We start from the raw sequence: 12059 nt of genomic DNA, 5'->3' as shown, positions 1-12059 counted from the left end.
AAATAAACGTATGAGATAATGAATTGCATGCTTAGTACAGTTAGGAAACAGAACATTAGTCGCAACGAATAGAGTCTCATATTCCAGTACAGGAAGAGTTCAAAAAACTTCAGTTGTTATCTATGCAAAAGAGCTTCTCTGAGCTCTTCCACCCACTGGGTTAAACACAGTCCTGTTTTCTGAAGCACTTAAAGAGAATCTGTACTCTAATATTCTTACACTAAAAAGCATACCATTCTATTCCTTATTTTCTCCTGTGCCCCTCTGTGCTGTTTCTGCCACTCTCTGCTGCAATCCTGGCTTGTAATTAACAGTTTTAGGCAATGTTTACAAACAAACTAACCAGCTTGTGATAGGCTCACATAAACAGAGTGTGTGAGTCATTCAGAGTATGCAGGGGGCCTGCAGAGGGTGTGTATCGCTTCTACCAATCACAAGCAGCCCTGCACATTCCACACAATCAAAGCCTTAGCCAGACAGAGGAAAGATACATTGATTTATTACAGAGACAGTGTAATTAGGAAGAGCTGCAGTAAGCCCCAGCACATTAGAACAGGCATAGGAACTCATAGGATAGAAGAACTAAGGCTGAAAAAATTGTTACAGAGTCTCTTTAAAGGAAACGTCAAAAAACATAAAAAAAAAAACTAATATCCACTTACCTGGGGCTTCTTCCAGCCCGTGGCAGCCGTCCTGTGCCCGTGGCAGCCGTCCTGTGCCCGTGGCAGCCGTCCTGTGCCCGTGGCAGCCGTCCTGTGCCCGTGGCAGCCGTCCTTTGCCCGTGGCAGCCGTCCTTTGCCCGTGGCAGCCGTCCTGTGCCCGTGGCAGCAGTCCAGTGCCCGTGGCAGCCGTCCTGTGCCCGTGGCAGCCGTCCAGTGCCCGTGGCAGCCGTCCTGTGCCCGTGGCAGCTGTCCTGTGCCCGTGGCAGCCGTCCTGTGCACGTGGCAGCCGTCCTGTGCACGTGGCAGCCGTCCAGTGCCCGTGGCAGCCGTCCAGTGCCCGTGGCAGCCGTCCAGTGCCCGTGGCAGCAGTCCAGTGCCCGTGACAGCCGTCCTGTGCCCGTGGCAGCAGTCCAGTGCCCGTGGAAGCCGTCCTGTGCCCGTGGCAGCAGTCCAGTGCCCGTGGCAGCTGTCCTGTGCCCGTGGCAGCAGTCCAGTGCCCGTGGCAGCCGTCCTGTGCACGTGGCAGCCGTCCAGTGCCCGTGGCAGCCGTCCTGTGCAGCTCCGGAGCCTTCCCCTGCTCTACACTAGAAAGGGGATAGCGCCAATATTTCCTGTTTCCCTTACCATATATACTCAACTATAAGTCTAGAAATGTAGGTGTGACTCACTAAATAAAAGTATAGGAGCCGACTTATACACGAGCCATGGGCAACACTGAGCACACTGAGTAATGTGTGTACTAATAGTGACATTCCCATTTGCAGCAATTTACCCAGTGGTAAGTGATAATTTCTTGATAAAGGAAATGCCAAGAACACACAGGTCTGAAATCTTGGCCACAACACTTAACAAGGAAATGGGCAAAAATAGGCAGGGGGGTGAATAATTGCTGTGATCACACAGCATCTGACAATTTACTCTGATTCATTTAATTCAAATGAAACACTGCTGCTCTCCTGCCTTCCCCCTCCTCACTGTCAGGATCCTCACACAGCACAACAAGCTGCTTTTCCCCAGTGATGACTTCTTCACCTCACTCACAGTACAAAAATGCTGCCCCTGTAATCTCTGCGCCTGATGCAAGTGTTTCACCTTGCTTCATAACATAATCGGCCTTGACAGGAGAGGTTAATGGACTGCAATACTTTTTCTGCAATACTTTCAAAGCCCTAAGTGCAGCCTTTAACTTTGTTGGGTTAACTTATACTTGAATCAATACAAAAATGCAGTTTAAAGGGATCCTTAGATGGGGGATTAGCAATAAAAGATACATACCTGGGGCTTCCTCCAGCCCCCTCCAGCCTGATCGCTCCCATGGTGCCCTCTTCTCCCTCTCCAACTGCCCGTAATTGGCCCTGGAAAGTCCTCTGGTCCGGGGCCAACTGCACATGTGCGGCCCGGCCGTGGGCTCTTGCTGGGAAGGCACAGACCGCTACTGGCGACGGGAGCGAGACAGGGGAGCATGCCTGGCCGGACTGCGCATGCACCAACTGGCCCCGACTGACGGATTTTACGGGGCCAGTTGCGGGTGAATGGAGAGGGAGAAGAGGACGCCGTAGGAGCAATCAGGCTGGAGGGGGCCGGACAAAGCCCCAGGTTTGTATATTTTACTAGCTGATTGCCCGGCGTTGCCCGGAAATGTATTTGGCTAGTGTTGGCTCCGCCCACTTTTTCTAACCCTAACACACAATTACTCAATGACCAAGTTTGTGAGCTTTGCGGTCTTTGGAATCAATAATTTGCATTAAAATGAAAAAAAAATCTGATTGGCTGTTTTTGGCTCCACCCCCTTTTCTGAATTTGAACCCCAGTCACCCAATGACCAACTGTAGCAGGTTTGAGGCCTGTGCCATTAACAGTGCCAGAATGGCAGCAATTAAATATTCCCCTTGAGAAGCAATAGGTGAAGTTTGATTCACTTTTATAGGCTCCACCCACTTTTATGAATAATAAACCCAGTCACCCAGTGACCAACTGTGCAAAGTTTCAGAACCCTGCCATTAATAGTGTAAGAATGGCTGCAGTATACATTTTCCCAGTGAAATATGTATTTGTCTCCGCCCACTAATGACCTGGAACTACCTGCCCATGTATGTATTTGACCGGTTTTGGCTCCGCCCACTTTTTCTAACACTAATGCACGAACACTCAATGACCAAGTTTGTCAGCTCTGGGGTCTTTGGCATCAATAATTTGTATATTCCCATAGAAATTAAACAAATCTGGCTGTTTGTGACTGCGCCCATCTCCAACATTTGAATCCCAGTCACCCAATGACCAACTATAGCAGGTTTGAGGCATCTGCTATTACTGGTGTAAAAATGTCAGCAATTTAAATATTCCCCTTAAAAATCAACAGGTGAATTTTGATTGGCTATGATAGGCTCCACCCACTTCCCTGAATATTAATCTCAGTCACCCAGTGACCATCTTGGCAAAGTTTGAGATCCCTGCCATTAACAGTGAAGAAGCAGTTTACATTTTCCCAGTGAAATTTGTTTTGGCTCCGCCCACTTTTTGTAACCTGGACACACAGTCACTCAATGACCATGTTTGTGAGCTTTGGGTCCTTGGCATCAATAATTTTTATTTTCCCAGTGAAATGAAACACATCTGATTGGCTGTTTGTGGCTCTATCCCAGGCATGGACAAACTTGGCCCTCCAGCTGTTAAGGAACTACAAATGCCACAATGCATTTGCCTTTATGAGTCATGACTGTGGCTGTCAGACTCCTGCAATGCATTCTATCCCCTGTTCTGAATTTGAACCCCAGTGACCCAATGACCAACTGTACCATGTTTGAGGCTTGTGCCATTAACAGTGCACGAATGGCAGCAATTTTAATATTCCCCTTGAAAATGAACTGGTGAATTTTGATTGGCTTTTTAGGCTCCACCCACTTATCTGTATAATAATCTGTGCCATTAACAGTGCAAGAATGGCAGCAATGTAAATATTCCCCTTAAAAATCAAAAGATGAATTTTGATTGGCTGCTGAAGGCTCCACCCACTTTCCTGAATATTAATCCTAGTCACCCAGTGGACAACTGTGTCAAGTTTGAGAACCCTGCCAAAAACAGAATGGCTGAAATCAATCTAACAAATATGATTGGCTGTTTGTGGCTCCGCCCCCTTTAGTGAATTTGGTCCCCAGTCACCCAATTACTGACTGTATCAGGTTTGAGGCCTCTGCCATTTAACAGTGTAAGAATGGTAGCAATGTAAATATTCCCCATGAAAAGCAATAGGTGAATTTTGATTGGCTGTTGTAGGCTCCACGCACATTTCTGAATAATAATCCCAGGCACCCAGTGGCCAATTGTGTCAAGTTTGGGAACCCTGCCATGTAAAAAAAAATAAGTTTCAGGCCCTGCCCACTTTTGTAACCTTGACATATAGTCACTCAATTACCAAGTTTATCAGCTTTAGGGTCCTTGGTATCAATACTTTGTATATCTGATTGGCTGTTTGTGGCTCCGCCGCTTTCTGAATTTGAACCCCAGTCACCAACTGTACCAGGGTTCAGGCATCTGCTATTAACAGTATAAGAATGGTAGCAGTTTAAATATTCCCTTTGAAAATCAAAAGTTGAATTTTGATTGGCTGTTGTAGCCTCCACCCACTTTCCAAAATCCTAATCGCATTCACCCAATGACCAACTGTGCAAAGTTTGACAACCCTGGCATTAACGGTGTAAGAATGGCTGCAGTTTATATTTTCCTAGTAAAATTTGTTTTTGGCTCTGCCCACTTTGTGTAGCCTTGTCACACAGTCACTCAATGACCAATTTTGTGAGCTTTCAGGTTCCTGGCATCAAAAATGTGTGAATGGAAGCAGTTTATCCAGCAAAGAAATCTGATTGGCTGTTTGTGGCCCCGCCCCTTTAGTGAGTTTAGACCCCAGTCACCCAATGAATGACTGCAGCAAGTCTAAAGCCTCTGCCATAAACAGTGTAAGAATGGCAGCAGTTTAAATATTCCCCTTTAAACGCAATAGGTGAATTTTGATTGGCTGTTATAGGCTCCACCCACTTTCCTAAATCTTAATCTTATTCACCCAGTGACCAACTGTGGCAAGTTTGAGACCCCTGCGATTAACAGTGTAAGAATGGCTGCAGTTTACATTTCCCCATTTAAAATGAATGGCTGAATTTTGAGGTAGTAAGGGATCTGTATACCAAGTTTCGTTCAAATTGGTCAAGCCGTTTTCGAGTGATCGCGGCACATACACACACACACAATCCGATTTTATATATATAGATTGCGAGGGGCCCCATCTCAGTAAAATATTGTAATTATAAAATTATACACAAGGTCGACTTATAATCGAGGATATACAGTAGTTTCTACTAGACACTATACAAAATAGGACACAATGCAACCCACACCCAACTCTCACAAAAAAACGGTTTATCTGCTAGAGCTTCTAGAAGTAGGGTACTCGTCAAAGGAAGGGATGAGGTGAAAGACATGCAGATTTATCTGGTAGCGCTTCTGAAGTGGGGTACTCGTCAGAGGAAGGGAAGAGGTGAAAGACACACAGATTTATCTGCTACCGCTTCTGAAGTGGGGTACTCATCAGAGGAAGGGATGAGGTGAAAGACATGCAGATTGATCTGCTAGCGTTTCTGAAGTGGGGTGCTCGTCAGAGGAAGGGATGAGGTGAAAGACATGCAGATTTATCTGCTAGCGCTTCTGAAGTGGGGTACTCGTCAGAGGAAGGGATGAGGTGAAAGAGATGCAGATTTATCTGGTAGCACTTCTGAAGTGGGGTACTCGTCAGAGGAAGGGATGAGGTGAAAGCCACACAGATGGCTGGGAAAAGCGTCAGTTCTTTTTTTTCCTGACTCAAGAGATCTTCAATCAACAAAACAGCCTAATGTTTCCGTGAGTCATTTTAACAAAGTAAACATCTTGCCTATGAGGGATTCTGGGTTTATGCATTTACATTCATTCACAGATCAGAGACTTCCACGTAGCCATAGAAACAACCACCAAAATTATATGAGGCTGAGATATCCCAAGTGAAACTTCAGTCAAAACTTAACTTTTTGTTTTTGTTTTGAAAAGCATAAAAAAGGACTAGATCCACTGAGGGCTATTAAAGGGAACCTCAGATGGAGGGATATAAAAAAAATATATATATATATACATACCTGCGGCTTGCCGGACTGCCCCTGTGGCGACTGGCCCCAACTGAAGGACTTTCCAGGACAAAATGAGTAGGATCCAGGTGGCGCAGGAGGACAGCAATCAGCCTAGAGGGGGCTGTAGGAAGCCCCAGGTATGTAAACCACCCCCCTCCCCCCGTCCGTCTCTCCGTCTCTGGTGCACTTTGATAATTATTCATGACTGTATATTAAAGTCAAATCTCCAGTTGAAAAAAGAATCCTTGAGGAGACAGTATTATGTATGTTATGTAAAGTATGCATATGATGAAATAGCAATGCAGCAACAAAGAAACTTGAAGCACTGAAGTGGCCTGAAAAAAAAGTTAGATATTTACCTGTGGAGAGGGAAGGCTCTGGATCCTATGGAGCCTTTCCAGTCCTTCCTCTGTGTCCTCAGACCAACACATTCCCCTACAACTCCCCCCCCACACACACACACACACACCACCACCACTTAAATTAATTGACTAACGAATACACCTTGAGAGTCTTCGGAAGGCTTAGGAAGCACTTGTGTCTTTGAAATGCTTCCAAAGAAAGGTGGCTCCGTACCACACATGCACAAGTAAACACACTTGCACTGGCACGTGCACAGTACAAAGCCACCTGTCTTCAGACGCAATCATGGACACAAGTGTTTCCGAAGCCTCCTAAGGACTCCCGAAAGTGTAAAATTTCAACAGGAGACAGCGGTGGGCCGAGAGCACAGAGAGAATCTCCAACTCAAAAACATATCTCACAACTGACCTTTCACGACTAAAATGTTAATACATGCTCTTATAATATTTCAACGCAAATGGAGGAGGAAAGCAGGTTGGCACTATGGTGCGGCAAGTGAGCTAGGGTAGCGTACATGCAGGTATCCCCAATCAGGCAGCTAGGCGTGCTCAGGTACATAGGCAAGCGTATTAGCACATGAAGCAAATAGGCAGAAGAAAACCGGCACTGCAGGAAGCTGTGTTTAATCTTGACATTCATGCAAACAGAGATGTGCACATCAGCAGCAAGCAGGGCTGTCTTGCATATAAAAGGCATACAGTAAGATGTGGGGTACCTGGAGGTGCGGTGGGTGCTGGGTGGTCAAGCCTGACGGCCGTTTCGCGCACGTCTGCGCATCTACGGAGGCTTATAATATTTCGTCTGGACTACTGCAACATACTACTTTGCGGACTAACAACTAACAGACTGGCACCACTCCAACCTGTACTGAACTCTGCTGCTCGTCTCATTCATCTCTCTTCTCACTCTTCCTCTGCTGCTTTTCTCTGACAAGCTCTTCACTGGCTGCCAACTAACCAGAGGATCCAGTTCAATTTCTTAACTTTAACCTACAAAGCTCTACACAATCTCTCTCCCCGGTACATCTCTTCACTAGTTTCCAGATACCAACCCAACCACAATCTCAGATCTGCACATGACCTCCTTAAAGGGAACCTGTAACAAACAAAGTTCCCCTGGGGGGCACTCACCTCGGTAGGGGGAAGCCTCAGGGTCCCAATAATGCTTCCCCCTCCACTGTAGCTGCAGGCAATCCAGCACTGGCTCCCCCGAAGTGTCGTGGAATCCTCCCTCGACAAGCCTGACAAGGCTTGATATGTTTACCTTCCCTGGCTCCAGTGGGAGCGCTGTTGCGGCTCTCAGCACAGAGATAGGCGAAAATAGTCGATCTCCATCGGGCCCGCTCTACTATGCAGGAGCAGGAGACTTGTACCTGCGCAGTAGAGCGGCCCAACAGTGATTGGCTATTTCCGCCTATCTCCGAGTGGAGAGCTGATACTGCGCCTGAGCTGGAGCCAGGGAAGGTAAATATTTACATCCCCGCCGCGCGGAGGGGCACAGTGAGACAGCCGTGGGGCGGAGGACGGGGGAAGCCTAGATAGGATCCGGAGGCTTCCCCCACCCGGGGTGAGTACTCCACAGGGGAACTTTTTGTTTTTTTTCTTTAAGAAAGGTGGAGAAGCAATGAAAGAGGAGTGAAGCCTCTCCCTCAGCTCTCTGTGCTCTTCAGTCATTACACACAACCCTTTACAGAGTTCTGCCAGAGCACACATAGGCCCATCTTCCAGAAACAGATAAGCAATAGTGATGTTCGTAATCAACTAATTACGATTCAGCTAAATTTAATAATAGGTAATTACAATTTGTAATTCTATTGATTTCATATAGTCATTCTTAATTTTGCGTAATTTTCTGCCCGAATTGAGTAGTGAATAGCAAAGCCCCAATACAAGCTTTTGACACCAAAATTGCTACATATGTTAAGGAAAATAGTGGGTAAAAGTAAAAAAAAAATGTTCAAAAAGACCCCATAGTTTTTGAGAAAATCTATTTTAAATATAACAAGAATAAAAAAATGTTTTTTAAACGTTTTTAAACTCAGAAAAATGAAAGTTTAAAAAACATTTTTCTTTGCATTTTTAAAATTGATTTTCTCAAAAACTACAAGGTCTTTTTGAAAAATTATGTTTTTTTTACTTGTACCCACTACTCTCCTTAACATATGTAAAAAAAATAATTGTTTGGTCACAATGATGTTTCCTTCAATTGGCATAAAAAAGGAGAAGCCTTCAACCCAAAGAACACCATCCCCGCTCTCAAACATGGTGGTGGGAACCTAATGCTTTGGGGGATGTTTATCAGCCAATGGAACAGGGAACCTAATCACAGTAAATGGTACCATGAAAAAAGAGCAATACATGAGGATTCTCAACAACATCAGGCAGTCTGCAGAGAAACTTGGCCTTGGGCACCAGTGGACATTTTAGCATGACAATGACCCAAAACACACAGCAAAAGTGGTGAAGAAATGGTTAACAGAAAACAACACTAACGTTTTGAAGTCCTGACTTGAATCCAATTGAGAATCTGTGGAGGAAGCTTAAGCCGCATCTACACGCGTAGACGCGGCGCGATGTGGCTTATCAATCGATCCGCTGATGCGGCTCGATTGATAAGATCCGACAGGGCGGACCTCCCCACCGCTGATTCCCTGCTCGTTCCCCGCGAGGGGACAATGGCAGGGAATCGAGCGGGGACAAGCGGGGAATCTAATCCGGCGCACGCACGGCGAGCGGGGACGCGGTGGGCACACGCGGGGACGCGGAAGAGGCGATCCGGCGGCTAATCGAGTAGAAACCCGTGTAGATGAGGCTTAAAGATCAGGGTGGTGGCAAGAAGACCCTCCAACCTGAAAGATTTGGGGCTCACTGCTAAACATGATCACACCAAAACATGCTAAACATGAATCAGCAAAAATACCTGGAGACATGCAAAAAGCTGATCTGCAATTATAGGAGGAGTTTGATTGCTGCAATAGCCAATAAAGGCTTTTCTATTGATTATTGAGAAGGGTATAAATAATTTTGGGCTAGACATTTTTTGCTCAAATGTAAATAAAAGCTGAGAAATGTTTTTTTCCCCCCACAATAATGCATCTTGTACCTCATGTTATTATATTTTGGTAGACACCTATGCCATTTCCCATCAAAAGATTACTTGCTGCTTGGATAAAAGTTCCCTTTAGTCAAAATTTGTCAGGGGTATGAATAATTATGGGCAACACTGTAGGCTTCCTTTACAAGCACTGTAATGGCTTTATATGCTAGTTAGCTGCTACTGAAAAAGCTGCAATTTTTTTTTTGGGGGGGGGGGGGGGGGGGGCTGGGCAGCAGTGGGCTGAGGTGTCTCCACCCATAGATGTCGTTCAAAGTGCAAAAGCTGGATAACAGTGATACCTCCTATATTTCTATCAACCAGCAAGACAGGGAGTACTGATTCTCTTCTGAAAAAAACCCAAAACTTAGATTTATTTTAACATTGCTTTACTGTATCAGTGCAGCAAAACCTGGGACCATTTTAACTGCGAGGGTCACAGTTCTGCTTTAAAGGGATACTGTAGGGGGGTCGGGGGAAAATGAGTTGAACTTACCCGGGGCTTCTAATGGTCCCCCGCAGACATCCTGTGTTGGCGCAGCCACTCACCGATGCTCCGGCCACGCCTCCAGTTCACTTCTGGAATTTCTGACTTTAAAGTCAGAAAACCACTGCGCCTGCGTTGCCGTGTCCTCACTCCCGCTGATGTCACCAGGAGTGTACTGCGCAGACACAGACCATACTGGGCCTGCTCTGTGCGCTCTTGGTGACATCAGCGGGATCGAGGACACGGCAACGCAGGCGCAATGGTTTTCAGACTTTAAAGTCTGAAATTCCAGAAGTGAACCGGAGGCGGGGCCGGAGCATCGGTGAGTGGCTGCGCCAACACAGGATGTCTGCGGGGGATCGTTAGAAGCCCCGGGTAAGTTCAACTCATTTTCCCCTGACCCCCCTACAGTATCCCTTTAACCTATTTTGGTTTCTGGACGTAGAAACTACGTCCAGAAACCATGTGCGCTACCGCGCGCCCCCGCGGCCGATCGCGCGCACTCCCGGCCGCGGATTCGGTAGTCAGGGAATCAATATATCGGGCTATGAAGCCCGATTACTGATTCCTCTCCCCCGCTGAAAAAGCGACAGCTTCTCTCGGAAGCTGCGCCTTTTCTGGCCGTTCCCTTCCTGATGCGCCACTCTAAGCGTGTGTTACGCTTAGAGTGACGTCATGTAAACAAACTCATGGCCGCCATCTTGTGGCCAAAAAGTAAAACTACACCTGAAAATGAAAATAAATTAAAATCAACACACATTTACATTATAAATCTATTGTTTACCCCCCACCCTCCCAAAACTACCCAAATAAAATGTTTACTATAAATAAAAAAAACCATTACAATAAAAAAAAAAAACATGTAAATATTTACCTAAGGGTCTAAACTTTTTAAATATCAATGTAAAGATGAAATATTTCTATATTTTTTTTATTTTAAACTTGTTAATAGTGATAGATGCAAAATGGAAAAAATGCACCTTTATTTCCAAATAAAATATTGTCACCATACATTGTGATAGGGACATAATTTTAACGGTGTAATAACCGGGACATATGGGCATATACAATACGTGAGTTTTAATTATGGAGGCATGTATTATTTTAAAACTATAATGGCTGAAAACTGAGAAATAATGAATTTTTCCATTTTTTTCTTATTCTTCCTGTTAAAATGCGTTTACAGTAAAGTGGCTCTTAGCAAAATGTACCCCCCAAAGAAAGCCTAATTGGTGGCGGAAAAAACAAGATACAGATCAGTTCATTGTGATAAGTAGTGATAAAGTTATAGGCTAATGAATGGGAGGTGAACATTTCTCTCGTGAAAACCACGGAACCTGAATGGGTTAAAGAAACGCTGTGCTGAAAAAAATGTCCCCTAGGGGTTACTTACCTCGGGAGGGGGAAGTCTCAGGATCCCAATGAGGCTCCCCCCTCCCTGTAGCGGCAGTCTGGCTCGACAAGTCTGACAAGCCTTGATATATTTACCTTCCCTGGCTCTAGTGGGGGGCGCTGTTTCGGCTCTCAACACGGAGCTAGGCGGAAATAGTGTATCTCTGTCGGGTCCGCTCTGCTACGCAGGTGCAGGAGACTTGCAGGAGACTTGCGCCTGCGCAGTAGAGCGGCCCGACAGCAATCAGCTACTTCCGCCTATCTCCGAGGCGGAGAGCCGATACTGCACCTGCGCTGGAGCCAGGAAGGTAAATATTTACATCCCCGCTGTTCGGAGGGCCAGAGCAAGACCACCGTGGGACACAGGAGGACTTTTGGAGCCTCGATAGGATCAAGAGGCTTCCCCCACCCGAGGTAAGCACCCCCCAGGGGAGGTTTTTCTCATCACAGGTTTTCTTTAAGGGTTTAAACAACGGTTGGAGCCCCGACACTGACCCCCACTACAATAGAGCGTGAGGATGACAGCATCGGCACTGATAGCGTCATCAAGGGATAAGTAGTATAAATACCTTGGAGCACATCCATACACGTTAAAGAGGAACTTTAACCCAGTATTGATCTTCATCCTAATCAGTAGCTGATGCCCCCTTTCCCACAGGAAATCTTTTACCTTTTCTCCAATAGATCATCAGGGACATGTGTAGCTGATATTGAGGTGAAACCCCTCCCACAGTGTGATGTCATGACCATGACAGCTTCCTGTCTGTGAACCTCGTTGCAGTCTGTGAAAAAATGGCTATTTCCAACTGCCAAGCAAGCAATATGTCCCTCTCTGTGTGTGTATATATAGAAAGATAAGAGCAGTGGGTACTTTCCATTGTTTTTGAATAATGCCTGCCAGCAGTGAAGATGATG

At 45.9% G+C, this 12059-nt stretch overlaps 1 protein-coding gene across 9 annotated transcripts in view; it reads right to left on the bottom strand.

Moving 5' to 3' along the window:
• DLG2 (discs large MAGUK scaffold protein 2) overlaps positions 1-12059 on the bottom strand; it is a 1711631-nt gene that overhangs the window by 1352743 nt on the left and 346829 nt on the right. The gene's annotated exons all lie outside the window — the stretch shown is intronic.

Source organism: Hyperolius riggenbachi, chromosome 2 (assembly GCF_040937935.1).
Source record: "Hyperolius riggenbachi isolate aHypRig1 chromosome 2, aHypRig1.pri, whole genome shotgun sequence".
NCBI classification, from domain to species: domain Eukaryota; kingdom Metazoa; phylum Chordata; class Amphibia; order Anura; family Hyperoliidae; genus Hyperolius; species Hyperolius riggenbachi.
This window is presented reverse-complemented; position numbering and strand designations above follow the sequence as displayed.